The sequence below is a fragment of the Pan troglodytes genome, chromosome 23 (assembly GCF_028858775.2).
Source record: "Pan troglodytes isolate AG18354 chromosome 23, NHGRI_mPanTro3-v2.0_pri, whole genome shotgun sequence".
Taxonomy (NCBI): domain Eukaryota; kingdom Metazoa; phylum Chordata; class Mammalia; order Primates; family Hominidae; genus Pan; species Pan troglodytes.
In genome coordinates this window covers 21,646,800-21,665,491 of record NC_086016.1, presented here as the reverse complement: position 1 = coordinate 21,665,491, position 18,692 = coordinate 21,646,800, and the positions used below count along the sequence as shown (strand labels likewise).

The 18,692-nt window shown below is 50.3% G+C and overlaps 1 pseudogene; it reads left to right on the top strand.

Moving 5' to 3' along the window:
* The first annotated feature begins 1,048 nt into the window (after nt 1–1,048).
* Nucleotides 1,049–6,391, top strand: LOC100612941 (uncharacterized protein C3orf38-like; annotated as a pseudogene).
* The last annotated feature ends 12,301 nt before the right edge of the window (nt 6,392–18,692 follow it).

The window sequence follows — 18,692 nt, the reverse complement described above, 5'->3', positions numbered from 1 at the left end:
TCAGGGGAAATCAAAATCAAAATCAATAACTTCCTCACCCTGCTCACCTTGTCAGAAGTTCCTCTCGCTTTCAAAAGGCTGTGCCCCTTCTCTGGGAAGCCCGGGGCTTAGGTCTTTAGTCTTTGGGATCGGCTGGGCTCCTGGGCCTGCAGCGGAACCTCTTCCCCTTGGTTTCCTGAGCTAGGAATGGTTGTGTGCCCGATGCCACTGCCTGAGGGTGCACGCAGAAAGCGCTGGGCGTTTGGAAGCTGGCAAGGGCCATTAAGTTTTGCTCACCACTGCCATTCAGTCGTGATTTATCTACAAATACTGGCTCCTGAAGGACAGAATCCGTGTGTGTTCGTCTGCTGGGGCTGCCATGATGAAGTACCACAGGCTGGGCGCCTTAAACAACAGACACCTACTCCTTGCAGTCCTGGAGGCTGGAAGGGTTGGTCCTTCTCAGGCCTCTCTCCCTGGCTTGTCAATGGCCGTTCTCTCCCTGCGTTCTCACGGGGTCTTTCCTTTTCCTCTGTGCCTGTCTGGGTCCTAATCTCTTCTTCTCCTTCTTTGAGACAGGGTTTTGCTCTGTCATCCAGGCTGCAGCACAGTGGCATGATCGTAGCTCACTGCAGGGCTCAAATGATCCTCCCACCTCAGCCTCCCAAGTAGCTGGGACTACAGGCATAGTCCCAGGCTAATTTTTGAATTTTTTGTAGAGACAGGGTCTTGCTATATTGCCCAGGCTGGTCTTGAATTCCTGGGCTCAAGTGACCCTCCTACCTCAGCCTTCTGAGTAGCTGTGACTACAGATACACAAGACCGCACCTGGCTAACTTTTTTTTGGTAGAAATGGGATCTCACTCTGCTGTTCAGGCTAGTCTCAAACTCCTGGGCTCAAGCGATCCTCCCACTTTGGCCTCCCAAAGCACTGGGATTATAGGCCTCATCTCTTCTTCTTATAAGAACACTTGCCATGACTTCTGGTGTGTGTTGCCAAGGTGCGGGCCTGGTGGGCCATAGGGCAACATTATTGCCATCGTCCTCTCCCTCTGTCCCGGGGGTCGAGATGTCAGGACTCAGCTCTCCAGAGACGGAGGGCTGTCGTAACCTACTTGGGCTACTGGACAATGAGGAGATTCATGGCCCTGTGCAACACCGTCACCAATTGCCTGGTGCAGCCTGAAGACCACCAATGTAAGGGCAGACCTGTGCCATGGAAGACAGCCACTCCTTCCTAAGCCTCATGCTGATCCCAGGTCACTGGAGCCTGGGAGTGGAGGGGGTTCGGGGCCTAGAACCCAGTTAGTCTCAGACCCTGCTTAGGCAGAATCCTGGGGAATCCCTGCCACCATGGCAGATCCACTGCTCTGAAACTGATACGGAATTGCTGAGAAGGGAGAAGCATGGTCCCTTTAAATGATACGGAAGGGGGTAAGGGAAGTGCCAAGGGAAGTGCGGGTATAGGAGGGCGTTTTCTGACCCTCCTACCTCAGCCTTCTCAGTAGCTGTGACTACAGGTACACAACACCACACCTGGCTAATTTTTTTGGTAGAAACAGGATCTTATTGTGTTGTCCAGGCTAGTCTCAAACTCCTGGGCTCAAGTGATCCTCCCACTTTGGCCTCCCAAAGCAAAGACCGTTTCTTACTAAGGCTCCACCCCCACGGACCTAAGTGAGGACAGGCATTTCCTGCCTTACATTTTCCAAGACCGCTCTTGCTGCCACGCCCCATCCGGCGTCTATAAAAACCCAGACCCTAGCAAGGCAGAGACAGGGGCGGCTGGACGTGGAGAGGAGCACACTGGCGGAGGAATCCACAAGTGGCCAGCTGGCGAGAGGAATGCGCCCACAGGCACAGGCATGCCACTGATCGCGGAATGACGTGGAGTTTGGCCGGGAGTCGGAAGAGTGTCTGGGCCACCCAGCTGCCCCACTCCAGGGGAAAACCATCTGTCTTCTGGTTCCCCCATCTGCTGAGAGCTACTTCCACTCAATAAAACCTTGCACCCATTATCCAAGCTCATGTGTGATCCGACTCTTCCGGTACACCAAGGCAAGAACCCGGGATACAGAAAGCCCTCTGTCCACGCGACAAGTAGAGGGTCTAATTGAGCTGGTTAACACAAGCTGCCTATAGACAGCAAAACTAAAAGAACAAACAGTAGCATACGCCAACTGGGGCTTCAGCTGTAAACATTCATCTCTAGACCCTGCTGTGGGGCCGGAGCCCCACAACCTGCCCATCTGTATGCCCCCTCTAGCGGTGGGAGAAGCAGGACACTGAAGAAACGAGCCACACCCCCATCCCACTCCCTGCAAGGCGGACAAAGGAACCTTTCCCGTTTCGGAACCACTACACAGGCTTAGGCAGCCAGGCCCGCCAGGTGGTGGTGGCAGTGACAATGGCGCAGCTTCCAGGATTATCCATGTCATGGGCAGCACTTGCTGATTTGAGGATTTGGAGCACCTTTCATGTAATGTTAGTGGACAGTCCAAGGGCAGAACTTCTGAGGCGTAAAAACGTCCACCTTTCTGGTCACATTTAAGTACTTGGCAACACCAGGGGGTGGTTGTTATACCTCCAGTTACTAAAAAACACAGTCTTATTCAGCGTATAAAAGCAATCACAGCCAAAATTGAAGGAAACACCAGAGCCAGTTACAAAGACAGAGGACATCCAGCTCTTTCGACAGCAGGCAAAAGATTAAAAAGCTGAAAAGGTTGATTTTCATTGCCTGGGAGAATTCTGTCACCGGGTCTTTGGACTTCTTAATTCTCACAATTCTTTCCTGGGACCACCTCAAGATGAATGGGAACCACAGCATGATGTCCAGCTTAGATTCTATTACAACAAGTCAGAACAAAACGTGATAGACTCAGCTTAGATTCTATTACAACAAGTCAGAACAAAACATGATAGACTGGCTGGGTGTGGTGGCTCACACCAGCACTTTGGGAGGCTGAGGTGGGTGGATCACTTGAGGTCAGGAGTTTGAGACCAGCCTGGCCAACATGGTGAAACCCCATCTCTGCTAAAAATACAAAAATTAGCCAGGTGTGGTGGCACATGCCTGTGGTCCCAGCTACTCGGAAGGCTGAGTCAGGGAATCACTTGAACCTGGGAGGCAGAGGCTGCAGTGCCCCGAGATCACGCCACTGCACTCCAGCCTGGACAACCAAGCAAGACTCTGTCTCAAAAAAAAAAAAAAAAAAAGAGGTCAGGCGCGGTGGCTCACGCCTGTAATCCCAGCACTTTGGGAGGCCGAGGCGGGCGGATCACGAGGTCAGGAGATCAACACCATCTTGGCTAACACAATGAAACACCGTCTCTACTAAAAATACAAAAAATCAGCCGGGCGCGGTGGTGGGCACCTATAGTCCCCTACTTGGAAGGCTAAGGCAGGAGAATGGCGTGAACCCGGGAGGTGGAGCTTGCAGTGAGCCGAGATCATGCCACTGCACTCCAGCCTGGGCAACAGAGCGAGACTCCGTCAAAAAAAAAAAAAAAGGGATGGACTACCATGGAACAGAAATCATGAGCCTCCGTTTGCCGTCACTAGTAAAAGAAGAATTTCTTTTTCTCAGCCCAATGTAGAAATGTACTTCTTCTCTTCATGGGCTGGTGATGGTTGGAACTGCTGGGAACTGCTGGGACATCGAGGGAACACTTGCTTGGGCATTTTTGAACAAAGTTTTGGGCTCACCTGCTGCCCTTTTGTGGAGAATACTTGGAAAATCAAATTTATCAACCTGAGAATTGTTGGAGACAGTTCCCTTGCTCCTGGAATTACTGAAACCAGCTGTTACATTTGAACAAGGTGGTCTAGAGGCCTTTCATAATATAATCACCTTACATGGCACCAACACAGTGCAACATCATGTAAAGTAGGCATTGGTGGTGGAACTGGAGAACAAGCTTTATGTAGTGGAAATGAGGCACTGCTGAACAAACGAGAACTGGGTTTACCTGACCCCCTAAAGCATTGAGCGCCGTCAGCCTAAAACATCTATACAGAAACGCTTCCAAATACATCAGTAATGTCTAAGTGATTTCAGATGTGAGGATTGACCTATTTTAGTTGAAATAACTTTCTGAACTCTAGACTTAACATATTCTGTGAATACTTACCTATTTTTACCTGAGTCGCAGCAAATGTTCTGAAATGTTCTGAAAGCTTAACACAAATAAATGTCACTTTAGATGTTATAGAAAAAAAGAAGAAGAAGAAGAAGACCCGTCATATGGGATTAGGGCCCACACTAATGACCTCATTTTAATTCATTCAGGTCTTTACAGACCCTGTCTCCAAATACAGCCACATTCTAAGGGAGCAGGGCTTAGGACTTCAACAAGTGAATTTGGGGGTACACAGTACAGCCCATAACAACGTTGTAATTCATTTCATATGCTCGCAGCACCTAACACATAACACACATACACACATATATACCAAAACACGACACCCGTCTGCAAACCGCCCTTCCCCAGTGAGTGTCCTTGAGCAAGCTCGCCCACACCCCCGTCCTCATCTCTCCACTAGAGGGCAGCAAGCACCCATTAAAGAGAGCCCAGGCCTTTGCAAGGCGGCCACACTCAGCCACATTTTTGGTTGTTGCATATCACAAGCTGGAGGTTCTGAATTTTCTCTCTTGTTCCATGCCATGCTAATGCAACTTAAGGTCCCTGCAGGCCCCGCATCATTAACATGGGGTGGGGGCCCCTCTCTTGTCCTCAGTGAGGGGAGAGAACCTGGGGTCCCCAGGGTCCCCGTCTGTGAGTCCGTGGTCTGCACACACACCCTGCTGAACAGGCACTGTGTCTGCAGCTGGATGGGATCAGAGGTGCAGGAGAAATTCTACAAAGATTCAGAGAAGCCAGTGAACTCCAGTAGTCGTTTTACTGATTCCCTGCAATAAGACAGGGGAAGGGGCACCTCTGTTTCCTTTTCTCCTCCCATCCCAAATTTCTGGAGCCTCCAGCCTCCATTCTCCTCTCCAGCCAAGGGCTGTGAGGTGCTGCCTCTCTTTGGATGACTGCTCTGTGTAATGCTGGGAGTGCACTGATCGGTCACATGACAGTCGGGCAATTAGGAGACGCAGGAGAGTCCCTGGCCCCCACTATGATGCTTCTCCCTGCAGAATGCATCTTCTCCTCCCCTCACCACCCTCCTCAGCGGTGCTCTGCCAGGAGGACTACTGGAAACGAGCAGCCCTGGGCTCTCTGCTTCACAGCCAAGGGGGGACGTTGCCGGGTGGGAACCTTCAGCTCCTGTGCATTGATATTCAATCCTGGTTCCAACAAGGCGCGGGTTTCCACCTTACACCATCAGGGCGCACACTGCTCCCATAAGAAAAGAGATCACCAGGAATTAAAAAATATAGTTAGGTAGAAGGAATAAGTTCTAGTATTTGAAAGTAGAGTAGGAAAGTTATAGTTAACAATAATGAATTGTGTATTTCTGGGGTTGTTTTGTTTTGTTTTGAGATGGAGTCTCACTCTGTTGCCCAGGCTGGAGTGCAGTGGCACAATCTCAGCTCACTGCAACCTCCGTCTCCCAGGTTCAAGAGATTCTCCCGCCTTAGCCTCCTGAGTAGCTGGGATTACAGGTGCCTGCCACCGCGCCCAGCTAATTTTTTGTATTTTTTAGTAGAGACGGGGTTTCACCATGTTGGCTAAACTGGTCTCGAACTCCTGATCTCAGGTGATCCACCTGTCTCAGTCTCCCAAAGTGCCGGGATTACAGGCATGAGCCACCACGCCCGGACTGTATATTTCAAAATAACTAGAATTGGAATGTTCCCAACACAAAGAAAAAACAAATGCTTGAGGAGATGGATAACCCAACGACCCTGATTAGAACATTATAGATTATATACATGTATCAAAATATCATATGTGCCCCAAAATATGCACAACTCTGAAATATCAATAAAAAAGAAAAGAGATCTATTACACAGCAGGGTGACTACAGTCGATAATAATAAGGTGTCGAACATCAACAGACGAATGGGTGAAGCAAATGTGGTACAAATACATCGTGGAGTACTACGAAGCCATGAAAAAAGAGTGAGATCCTATCATTTGCAACAGCATGGATGGAATTGGAGATCATTATGTTAAGTGAAATAAGCCAGGCACAGAAAGACAAATTTTACTCATTTGTGGGAGCTGAAATTAAAATTCCCAAAGACACCTTTCACACGTCTGAAAGCCCCCTTCTAACCACTTCATTCACAGCAGCATCATTCTCAACAGCCAAAAGGAGGGACCCACCCAGTATCTCTCCACGGATGAGTGGAAACACAAAATGTGGTGTAAACCTGCCATGGAGTATCATTCCGCCTTGGACAGGAAGGAACTTCTGACACAGGCCACAATATGGATGAAACGACATTCTGCTGAGTAAAACCAACCAGACACAAAAATTGCATGGCTCCAATTATAAGAGTCGTCAAATTCCCAGAGACAGAAAGTAGAATCGTGGTTGCCAGGGGCTGGGAGAAGAAGACATGGGGAGTTTAATGGGCACAGAATTACAGTTTAGGAAGATGAAGACCTTCTGGAAATGGGCAGTGGTGCTGGTTGTACAACAGTGTTAATGTACTTAATACCACAGAACTGTACACTTTAAAATGGTTAGAAAGAATGGTAAATTTTGGCCGGGTGCGGTGGCTCATGCCTGTAATCCCAGCACTTTGGGAGGCCGAGGCGGGCGGATCAAGAGGTCAGGAGATCGAGACCATTTTGGCTAACACAACGAAACCCCGTCTCTACTAAAAATACAAAAAATTAGCCAGGCGCGGTGGCGGGCGCCTATAGTCCCCTACTCGGGAGGCTGAGGCAGGAGAATGGCGTGAACACGGGAGGCGGAGCTTGCAGTGAGCCGAGAGAGCGCCACTGCAGTCGGGCCTGGGCGAAAGAGCGAGACTCCGTCTGAAAAAAAAAGAAAAGAAAAGAAAAGAAAGAACGGTAAATTTTATGTTATGTAGTTATGTATATTTTACCATGATTTTAAAAAATGACCACGAAAGTTACCCCTTCCAAATGGCAGCACTCCATCAGGAAGGGAGCTTCGAGGCCTAGAGGCTGGCATCAAACCACCCAGCTTGACAAGGGATTCTGCACCCTGGAAGAAGACACACGGCCGGCAGCAATGGTCCCAGGACTGGCGCACGCCATTGGGGAGCATCACGCCCAGGCGCAAGAGGGACAAGGCCTGGTGCCCTGGAGCCTCCTCAGCTCTGACCAGGCTTCCTTCTCCCAGAGACAGGGTGAAGCTGGCCTGGACACGGCCTGGGGTGCCTTCCATGACAGAGCGTTCACATACTTTCACGCTACAGGTTTGCTCCAGCCCCTGCCCCTTCCCCGTCAAAGTTCCTACAGCTGCCATGGGCTCTGCCGCGACCAAACAGGAGACCCAGCCCATAAGCCCATCTTGCCATCTGGCATCCTGCTCCAACACTGGGGCAAGGCAGAGTCTTGGCAAAGTGAAGCAGAAGACAGGCTTGGGGGATGGAGGAAGTAGACCCCGTTTGCAGAGCCTGTGCTTTGCAAATGCTTCTCCCTGATGGCAGCTCTGGACTGTCAATCTGTACCTACATCCCTGTCCTAGGGCTTCCCCAAGGTCCCCATGGGTGGCATTCAGGGCACTCAGGAGCTTGGATGGGAGAAAAAGCATCTTTATTTTCACTAAGGTTTACCATTTTCTCCATCTCTGAATGTAAGCGACACACATCAGCAGTTCTAAGGGGTCCGTAGAGCTCATCAGGCTATGCAAGTCTCCATGGTGCCCCAAAAGGTTAAAGACTGCTATGCCTTAGAGCAGCGGTCCCCAGCCTTTTGGCACTAGGGACTGGTTTTGTGGAACACAGTTTTTCCACAGACCGAGGGTGGAGTGGTGGTTTTGTGATGATTCAAGTGCATTACATTTTTATTGTGCACTTTACTTCTGTTATTATTATATTATCATTATGACATCGTTATTACATTGTAATATATAATGAAATAACTATACAATTCACCATAATGTAGAATCAGTGGGAGCCCTGGGCTTGTTTTCCTGCAACTAGATGGTCCCATCTGGGGGCGATGGGAGACAGTGACAGATCAGCAGGCATTTGATTCTCGTGAGCACACAGCCTGGATCCCCCACATGCACAGTTCACAATAGGGTTTGTGCTCCTATGGGAATATAATGCCGCTGCTGATCTGATGGGAGGCAGAGCTCAGGGGGTAATTCAAGCAATGAGCAGCTGTAAATACAGATGAAGCTTCATTTGCTTGCCTGCGTCTTACCTCCTACTGTGTGGCCCATTCCTGTGACCCCAGGGGTTGGGGACCCCTGCTCTAGAGCATTTGCAAGGAAACAGGAGGCTTGGAAAGGAGTGATCTTCCTAAACAGTGGGTCAGGAGATCAGCAGTGTGCACGCTCAGGTCAGTAGGATAGCAGACCCCAGGGAGGATGGGGCTGTAAGCCAAGAGGTACTCCAGGGAGGCAAGGTCCATTCCTGCAAATGCACCCCCCACGCAGGCTGTAGGGTCCAGGAGAGGAGGATGTCCAGGTGGTGGGAATGGGAACAAGCATGATCTTTCATCTGTGTTAAATTGATAGCAAGGGTGACTTTGCTCCATGCCAGACAGGAGCAGGGGTCACCGGGTAGCAATAAGAACCTCCCTCCAAGAGTCTTGGCCCTGGCCCAGGTGGCGGGAGGGAAGGCTGGAGGGCCATGAGACTGGTGGGCAGGGAAGAGGCCTGGCCTCCTCTGTGGCCAGGGCTGTTGGGGAAACACCTTCACCTGGGCAGCCTGAGATGATCACGGCAAGAGCTCCAGCTGCTCTCACCCTGGGCGGGGTCCCTGCACACACTGTATCTTTAGAGGTCCCTTCAGGACCCTGGTTTGCTGCCTCACAGTGTCATCAGAGCCAGGGGAGGACAGGAGAAGTGACCACACCGTTGCTGGGAAGTGCATCCTGCCAAGCCCAGCCCGTGACTCTGATGCCCACGGGCTCCAGCATGCAGTCCAGAGTGCAGAGGCTGTGTGCAGCAGGGGTGTGACAGGCCCCTGGGTGGGCTGACGGGAGGCCCCACCCACCCATACACACCTGGGGTGCTTGGGGGTGGGGGGTTGCTGGTAGGGTCCTGGCCTGAAGCCTGCGAGGCCTGGATGTCAGGCCAGGCTCTGGGGGTGGGCCGGGGATGCCTCTGGGCACCTGCTGCTGCCTCCATACACTACTGACTGTCTCATGTGGCCTCTGGCCATTGCCCTGCTGTCTCTGTTCCCGGAAAGTGGTCCCAATTCAGATCCTAAGAGAGGGTTCTTGGATCTCGAGGAAGAAAGAATTAGGAGCGAGTCCATAGAGTAAAGTGAAAGCAAGTTTATTAAGAAAGTGAAGGAATAAAGAATGGCTGCTCCATGGTCAGAGCAGCCCTGAGGGATGCTGGTTGCTTTTTTTTTTTTTTTTTTTTTTTTTTTTAATTTGAGACGGAGTCTCGCTCTGTTGTCAGGCTGGAGTGCAGTGGCACGATCTCAGCTCACTGCAACCTCCACCTCCCGGGTTCAAGCAATTCCCCTACCTCAGCCTCCGGAGTAGCTGGGACTACAGGTGCGCACCACCATACCCAACTAATTTTTTCTGCATTTTAGTAGAGTTGGGTTTCACCATGTTGGCCAGGATGGTCTTGATCTCCTGACCTTGTGATCCACCCGCCTCGGCCTCCCAAAGTGGTGGGATTACAGACGTGAGCCACCATGCCCGGCCTCGGTTGCTTATTTTTATGGTTTCTTCTTGATTATATGCTAAACAAGGGGTGGGTTATTCATGCCTCCCTTTTTTAGACCATACAGAGTAACTTCCTGACATTGCCATGGCATTTGTAAATTGTCAAATTGTTGACAGTTTGAGAGTGTAGCAGTGAGAATGACCAGAGGTCATTCTCATCACCATCTTGGTTTTGATGGCTTTTTAGCCTGCTTCTTTACTGCAACCTGTTTTAATCTGCAAGGTCTTTATGACCTGTATCTTGCAGCAACCTCCTATCTCATCCTGTGACTTAGAATGCCTAACCGGGGGTGCCAGGCGTGGTGGCTCACACCTGTAATCCCAGTACTTTCGGAGGCCACGGTGGGTGGATTACCTGAGGCCAGGAGTTCGAGACCAGCCTGGCCAACATGGCGAAACCCCGTCTCTACTAAAAATACAAAACTTAGCCAGGCGTGGTCATGCACACCTGTAGTCCCAGCTACTCAGGAGGCTAAGGTAGGAGAATTGCTTGAACCTGGGTGGTGGTAGTTGCAGTGAGCCAAGATCACGCCATTACACCCCAGCCTGGGAAACTGAGTGAGACTCCGTCTCAAAAAAAAAAAAAAAAAAAAGACTGTCTGAGAATGCAGCCCACTAAGTCTCAGCCTTATTTTACCTAGCCCCTATTCAAGATGGAGTTGCTCTGGTTCAAGTGCCTCTGACATCTCTGACATCTCTACTTTATAGATAAAGACCTTGAGGGCTGTCTAGTGTTCCTAAGCACAAACAGGCTGTGATGAGCCGGATGTGGTGGCATGTGCCTGTGGTCCCAGCTACTTGGGAGGCTGAGGTGGGCAATCACTTGAGCCCAGGAGGTCAAGGCTGCAGTGACCTATGATCATGCCACTGCCCTCCAACCTGAGTGACAGAACAAGATCCCCATCTCTTAAAAAAAAAAAAAAAGGCCGGGTGTGGTGGCTCACGCCTGTAATCCCAGCACTTTGGGAGGCTGAGGCAGGCGGATCATGAGGTTAAGAGTTTGAGACCATCCTGGCCAACATGGTGAAACCCTGTCTCTCCTAAAAATACAAAAATTAGCCGGGCATGGTGGCAGGCACCTGTCATCCCAGCTACTCGGGAGGCTGAGGCAGGAGAACCGCTTGAACCCGCCACTACACTCCAGCCTGGCAACAAAGCGAGACTCCGTCTCAAAAAAAAAAAAAAAGGCTGCAATGAACTGTATGCGGAAAATATGTGTGTTAGATGAGCTGCGTTCAGGCAAGAGTTATGGTGTTGCTGGTGGTGAATACATTAAAGAAGCAATAATATATATTAAAGTGTCTTTCAACAGAAACAGACACACAACAAGGTTATGTATGGATTAGTGAATGAAATGTTGCAAACAGAAGCTCTCACAAGCTTGTGTTTCCCCTGGAGCAATGGTTCTGTACTTTCTGGTTAAAAGGTTTAAGATGAGACAGTTCTGAGCAATGATTCTAAATGTCTGCCACATCTCAGATAAGAAACACTTCTCCCTGGAGCACCAGAAAGCACTTAGGATAAGAGGCAGACCCACGTCTCTTCCCCAAGGACTCCTTTCTCCTCTGGAGTCCCTGGAGCACTATGCACACACAACACGCTGTGCTGCATCCCCTTCTCCCTTCCTCCAGCCTCCAGAACCCCCGAGTCCAAAGCCTTGGCTTCAGTGGTCTGTGCCCCAGCATGCCAGCTGGGCAGAGACATTTTTCCTCTTCTCTAAGAGTTAGGAGACAATGTCATTTTAACAAAAGCAGGACACCTGACTCCTTTAAGAGGGCTCGCTGACGACCATAACTACTGAAAATAAAGGAACGTTTCCATGTGAAAAATGCTAATTCCAGAGGAATTGCACTTGACCCCTGGCAGGTGGGGCTGCCAGAGCTGTCTCGGGAGGTCTGCGGGGGTGGGGGGCGCACACACACACAAACACACAAACACACACACACGGGTCAGATGGGGAGGAGCGTGGGATGGGGCTGTCAGCAGGAAGGGTGTGCAGGGGGCAAAGGCGTGTTGTAGGGTCTGGGCTCCTCGTCACTGGAGGGGCCTGGGCAGCCTTGGACACCACCACTTCTGCTTCTGGGAGGTTACAGAGGGATTCCAATGCTGAGCCCCCAGAAGTGACTCAACCGGGCATCCGTTTCTCCAGTCATCATCCTCTGCTTTGGAATTAAACTCTCCCAGGCCTTAGTAAGCAAGAAGACAGCCCTGCAGGTGAACTTGAGGGTGAAGGGCAGGGAGGGTGGAGGGGTTGGTCCTGCCCCCTCCAGGTCCTTGAAGGCTCCAGCTGGAAGCTGCTGGGGCAGGGCCGACTCTCCTGGGAATGGGACCCCACCCCACCAGGTCCAGCCCTTCACTCCTTTTCCTTGCCTAAACTTTTTAACCCCTCTGCCTGGACTTCTCTCGGCCCGAAGATTCCCATCCAGTTCACTGCCATTGTGCGCTGAAAAGCACTTCAGTTCCCTATATGATGCTTTGCTACCCCAACCCTGACTTAGCAGCACCCTAAGCCACTTTGTAATGTCACTTCTGCCTCTGGTTTCCCTGTTTCTGTTATGGGATCCAGCTGCCTCATAAATGCTTCACCTGTGATCAGACACAGTTGGGGCTGCCGAGGGCTCTCACCCCAGCAGGGCCTTACCAAACCCCGCAGAGAGGACCCCAGGCATCCAAGAAGAGGCTGGGAAATGCCGAGTGCCACCGCCCTGCCGACACCCCACGCTGGCTTCAGGGCTACTCAGTGTGATTGGTGACACGGAAGGGTGGTCATGCAGCCACACACATCCCCATGGGAATCCGCGGCAGAGGAGGGCAGGCGGGGCACGAGTACATGAAACAGCAGCCTTGACCTTGACTGAGATCGTGGTGATTAAAAGGGCAATTGAAACAATGGGGGGAAAGCCAGAACCAGGGGTGCAAGAATAATCTATCAGGACTCTTACCAGAGCCTTCCTGAAGGGAAAAAGAAACCCAGTAAAAACAAACTCTCCTTCATGGTGGCAACAATGAAACAATCTCGCTTCTCTTGCTCTCAATTTTATTGGCCTCCAAAGTTTCTGTGTTTCTAAAGATTAGCCTTCCCTTGGGAAGTTAGTGGGGGGAAAATAAGCAAATATTAGTTCCCCTCTCCAGAAGTCATTCTTTTGAGCAAGTTTCCCCAGGAGCTCTACAGGGCACAGCTTGTGAAACCTCATTCCAGGCCTTCTCAACTCAAATGGGGGGAAAGGATTAACAAATATCTTTGAATTCCAGCAAGACAAAACAGGAATGGCCTCAAGCCGGGCTTCCTCCTGCAGCCTCTCCAAGGCTCCTTCTGCCTGGCCCAAAGTCACGGAAGAAGAGCGCCCGTCTTCACGGGCTGCCCTGGGGCTGCATCAGATCCGCCAGGTGGGCCGGGGACAAATCCTGATTTTCACTTCTGATTAGTAATTGTGTGAGAGAGATGTTCCCAGCTAAAATAATATACAATAACTTCCCTAGAGAAAATATACACAGTCAATTTTTGGAATCACTTAACACAACCCTTCACCAAGTGAATGTACAATTGGAACAACATAACACGTTTCCCATGTGGAAGAGAAGGGCTGGTACACGTTGATGTCATCGTGGGAGAGACAAATGTGCCGGTTTTATTAGCCCCAGGCCACACGTAGGTGAGCAGTGGGCCATTGTTATGCAACCATTCAGTATTATTTTTCCATAAATCAAGGTAACGCCTAATGAAGTCCGAGTCTTTAAATCAAGCAGCCTTTTCCTATTTGGAACATAAAGTTGGGCTGTTGCCAGGAGCTCCGGGAAGCAGAGGGCCACAAGTAGCATTTCAATACGGAACGTAAGTGCCCATTCACCGGCACCGGATGCAGGCTGGTGGGTCAAGCCCACTCGCCAATATTGTCAAGTCAGTCTTAGGGGAGCTTCGCATTAGCACTGACAGTGACGGACTGCAGCTGGGGCTCAAGAGCAGCCCATGCGCTTCTGCTGGGAGAGGGACGTGGGGAACAGGCAGCTGTTTTGGCCTCCCGGGGCTGCCATCACAAAGTGCCACTGGCTGGTGGCCTCACCGCAGACCTTTATTGTCTTATATTCTGCGGGCTGGAAGTCTGGGATCAAGGCGTGGGCAGGGTTATGTCTTCCGGGGACCTTCTCCCGGGCTTGTCGATGGCTGTCCTCTCGCCATGCCCTCAGAGGGTCATCCCTCTGGGCATACCTGTGTCCTAATCTCCTCTCCTTTTTCTTTCTTTATTTAGTTTTAGAGACAGGATCTTGCTGTGTTGCCCAGATTGGAGTGCAGTGGCACAATCATGGCTCACTGAAACCCCACATTCCCAGTGCTCAAGTGATCCTCTTGCCTCAGCCTCCCAGGCTCCCAAGTAGCTGGGACTATGGGTGCACCTCACCATGCCTGGCTAATTTTTAAATTTTTTTGTAGGGATGGGGGGTCTCACCATATTGCTTAGGCTGGTCTCGAACATCTGGGCTTGAGCAATCCTCCTGCTTTGGCCTCCCAAACTGTTGGGAGCCACCTTGCTAGGCCCTAGTCTCCTTTTCTTATAGGACACCAGTCATACAAGAGTAGGGCCCACCCTCATGACCTCATTTTGAATGAATTACCTGTTTAAAGACCCTCTCTCAGCCGGGTGCAGTGGCTCACGCCTGTAATCCCAACACTTTGGGAGGCCGAGGCAGGTAGATCACTTGAGGTCATGAGTTCAAGACCAGCCTGGTGAAATCCCATCTCTACTAAAAATACAAAAAATTAGCCAGGCGTGGTGGTGCGCACCTGTAATCCCAGCTACTTAGGAGGCTGAGGCACAAGAATCTCTTGAACCCAGGTGGCAGAGGTTGCAGTGAGCTAAGATTGCACCACTGCACTCCAGCCTGGTCAACAGAGCAAGACTCCGTCTCAAAAAAGAAAGAAAGAAAAAGACCTTCTATCCAAATACAGCCATATGGGGTTGGGACTGGGTGGTTAGGAGTTCAACATAGGAACTTGGGAGGGAGGCCATAAATCAGCCGATAACAGGGGAAGCACAGAAAAATCTTGGCATCATTTTGCTGTTGTAAAAGAAAATGGAAAGGAAGGAAGGAATAGACATTGGGTGATTCCCAGCTGTTTTCCCGCCATGACTCAGCTGGCGCAGCATCTCCATCAGGCCAGCCCAGGCACTCCAGCACGGCCTGACCCTTGGACGGACAGGTGTGAGGGTGTGAGGGATGGAGGTCTGCATCCAAGACACCCCCAGAGACCCCTGAGGTGAGTGTGTGTGCAAATGAGCTGGCCAAGGGGCTGGATTTGCATTCTTGATGTTTTCTGCAGAGACAGAGCAGGTGGAGGAAGTGGGAGGCAGCTGGTGGGGAAAAGCCAACAAGCTTAGCTTCATTTTCAGTTCTCTGCAGCAGGGCAGCTGCTTATCTGCTGGAGGCTCAGATCCTCCATCTCTAAGGTAATTATACTCTCATCTCACGTGTCCTCAAGAGGATTAACTAACTACAGCATCATCTGCCAGGAAAGCCCAACACAGAGCCTGCCTGGTCCACAGCACCTGGGAGCTGTCATTGTCTGCCCTCTTCCCAGCATCCCAGACTCATGCTTTCATCCAGGGCTCTGGGTACAGGGAGAGGAGGTATGGGTGGCTGGAGTCAGAGACCTAGGCACAGCTTCCTGGTCACAGTGGATTCGCACTGGAAACAAGAATGTTCTGTACTCACTGCCTTTGCAGAGTTCACATCTCAACTATGAATGACTGACTGAAAAGGGGCTTGATCCAGCCCCGACATCTTCTGGGTGCACATTCCCCAACTTTCTTCCCACCACGGGGAGGAAGGAGTGGGAACCAAATGCAAATAAGTATTAGAACAATGGCAATTCAATGTCTTTGAAGACTCGAAGTAGTTGAGTGACGGAGTCACAGCATACACAATTGTGCTGGGACCCTGTGATGTCCTGGAGGGTGCTATGATTCACATCACCCTCTTCACGATCTAGAGATGGGCCACAGGGACATTACCACGCACCTCGCAGCCCAGAGGTCACTTTCAGGTACCACCAGGTGCCATCTGGAATGGGGATAAACATTTGGGGCCATCAGTTGGTTCAGGAGGCTGTGGGGTCACATGGAACAGACAGCATCAGAAACCCCCAACCTGGATTCTGGGAGGCAGTGTGGCTGACAGCTCTGCAGGGACATGCCACTTGACCATGAGTGGCTTTTTCATACTTTCTATATCTCAATGTTAGAGAGAAGAAAAAGCACTATTTAGCTGGGAACAATGGCTCACACCTGTCATCCCAGCACTTTGGGAGGCTGAGGCAGGAGGATCAGCTGAGCCTAGGAGGTCAAAGCTGCAGTGAGCTAGGATTGAAACTCTGCACCCCAGCCTGGGTGACTGAAAGTGAGACCCTGTCTATTAAGAAAAGAAAAGAAAAAAAGGCTGGGCATGGTGGCTCATGCCTGTAATCCCAGCACTTTGGGAGGCTGAGGTGGGTGGATCACCTGAGGTCAGGAGTTCAAGACCATCCTGCCCAACATGGTGAAACCCCATCTCTACTAAAAATACAAAAATTAGCTGGGCGTGGTGGTGCGTGCCTGTAATCCCAGCTACTCAGGAGGCTGAGGCAGGAGAATCGCTTGAACCCAGGAGGCGGAGGTTGCAGTGAGCCAGGATCGTGCCACTGCACTCCAGCCTGGGTGACAGAGCGAGACTCCATCTCAAAAAGAAAAATAAAAAAGAAAGAGAAAGAAAGAAAATACGATTTATCTGCCCTGTCACCAAGAAAAAAAAAGAAAGAGAGAGAGAAAGAAAGAAAGAAAGAAAATACGATTTATCTGCCCTGTCATCAATTTGTCACTTTGAGAAAGAAAACAAGAAAAGGTTCTTGCCACAACAGACATACAAAGCATAATCTGCCGGTTTGGGAGGAAAGAGCCTTTTCCAGGGACTTTCTAGAAAGGCCTCTCTTGTTACCTGGCCTGTCAAGGTGTGTGGGGGTGGGAAATGCCGCTCTGCACCGACCCTGGCGCAGCCTGGAGCTACTGGCTCAGGACCTGGAATGGAGCAGGATTCCCACGTGCCCTTCGCGGGCTGTGCAAAGGGCGGCCAGGCAACCGCAGGAGACAGTCTCTCTAACGAGTAGAAACTTTTCTTACCTTTAGCAAACCAGCAATGCTTACTCTCTCAAAGGGGGTCTTCTCTTTTAGAATCAACATTAGAACCTGACTCTGCCCCCCATGACATAGGCCCCAAAGAAAGACATCCAGGAACCAGCGTTCCTACACTATGCTCCCTTTCCTTCAGGTGAGGGCATCGGCTTTGGCAATCTCGGGGACAACACTCACTTTTGCATGAAGAACTTTCATAAACTCCACACCTGAGTTTCAGGCTGGAAAGAAATCAAGAAAAGCCAGTTAAATTTGATCACAGAACGCCCCAGCTCAGCAATGCATCACCAGAAGTAATAGAACCTCCTGCAGGGTTCTGACCCCCTCCCTCCCCCTGCCAACACGTTTTTAACAAAAGCCAGACCGCAGGGACTACATCAAACCTTAACACTTCTGCTCATCAGAGGACTCAGTCAGCAGAGTAATGGCAACTGACAGAATGAGAAAAAATATTGGCAAATCATACATCTGACGAGGTTTAACAGCCACAACATAGAAAGAACTCTTGGCTGGGCACGGTGGCTCACGCCTGTAATCCCAGCACTTTGGAAGGCCGAAGAGGGTGGATCACCTGAGTTCAGGAGTTCGAGAACAGCCTGGCCAACGTGGTGAAAACCCATTTCTACCAAAAATACAAAAATTAGCTGAGCGTGGTGGTGCGTGCCTGTAATCCCAGCTACCAGGGAGCCTGAAGCAGGAGAAACGCTTGAACCCGGGAGGCAGAGATTGCAGTGAGCTGAGATCGCGCCACAGTACTCCAGCCTGGGTGTGAGAAACAAACTCACTCATCCAAACCCAAAGAATGGACTCAGAGACCCAGAGAACAGCCAAAGTGAGACTTTTAATGACGATCTTGCCTGATAGGCAGGCACAGCCAGCACAGTTTCAATAGGCAATGTATCCCCTAGTGTGCAGGTCCCTCCCCCAGTTCCTCATAAAGTGAGTACTATGGGGTTACAACCTTCCCGGACATCACCTACTGATTGTTCTGATTGTTAGGTAGGGGCTGTAGGTGTTTTTTTTTTTTTTTTTTTTTTTACAGTTATCTTGCTGCATTTTGTTGCAGCCCACAATGCATTGCAATCCTAGTTAGCTCAGGGGTTCTCCAAGTTTTTGACTTGTGACCTAAGTAGCTGGGCAGGCTGAAAAGAACAGACAAAGCGAGCTATTTTGAAGACTAGTAAGCTTTCGTCTTAGACTAAATTTCTTTGGTTCAGGTGAAGGCAACTAAGGGTGGGGAGGGTGGGGGTGTGGGGCGTGGCAAGAAGAGAGGGAAGGGGAAGGCCAACAAGCAGTCATTGGCTATCCAAGCAGGGGCCTGGTATATCCTGTTTCTTCTGTAGTTTGCTGACCTAAGCCAATTCAATGCACTTTGTCTTGGAAATAGACCACTGTATACATTATTTCCTTCATGGGTGACAGAGCAAAACTCTGTCTCAAGAAAAAAAAACAACAACACACAACAACAACAAAAACTTTTAAAACTCAACAACAACAAAATCAAATAATCCAATCTAAAAATAAGTGAAAGCCTGGGAGTGGTGGCTCATGTCTGTAATCCCAGCACTTTGCCAGCACTTTGGGAGGCTGAGGTGGAAGGATCCCTTGAGGTCAGGAGTTCGAGACCACGCTGGGCAACATAGTGAGACACTGTCTCTACAAAAAATAAGAAAAAATGAAATTAGCTGGGCATAGTGGCGCATGTCTGTAATCTCATCTGCTTGCAAGGCTGAGGCAGGAGAATCACTTGAACCCGGGAGGCAGAGG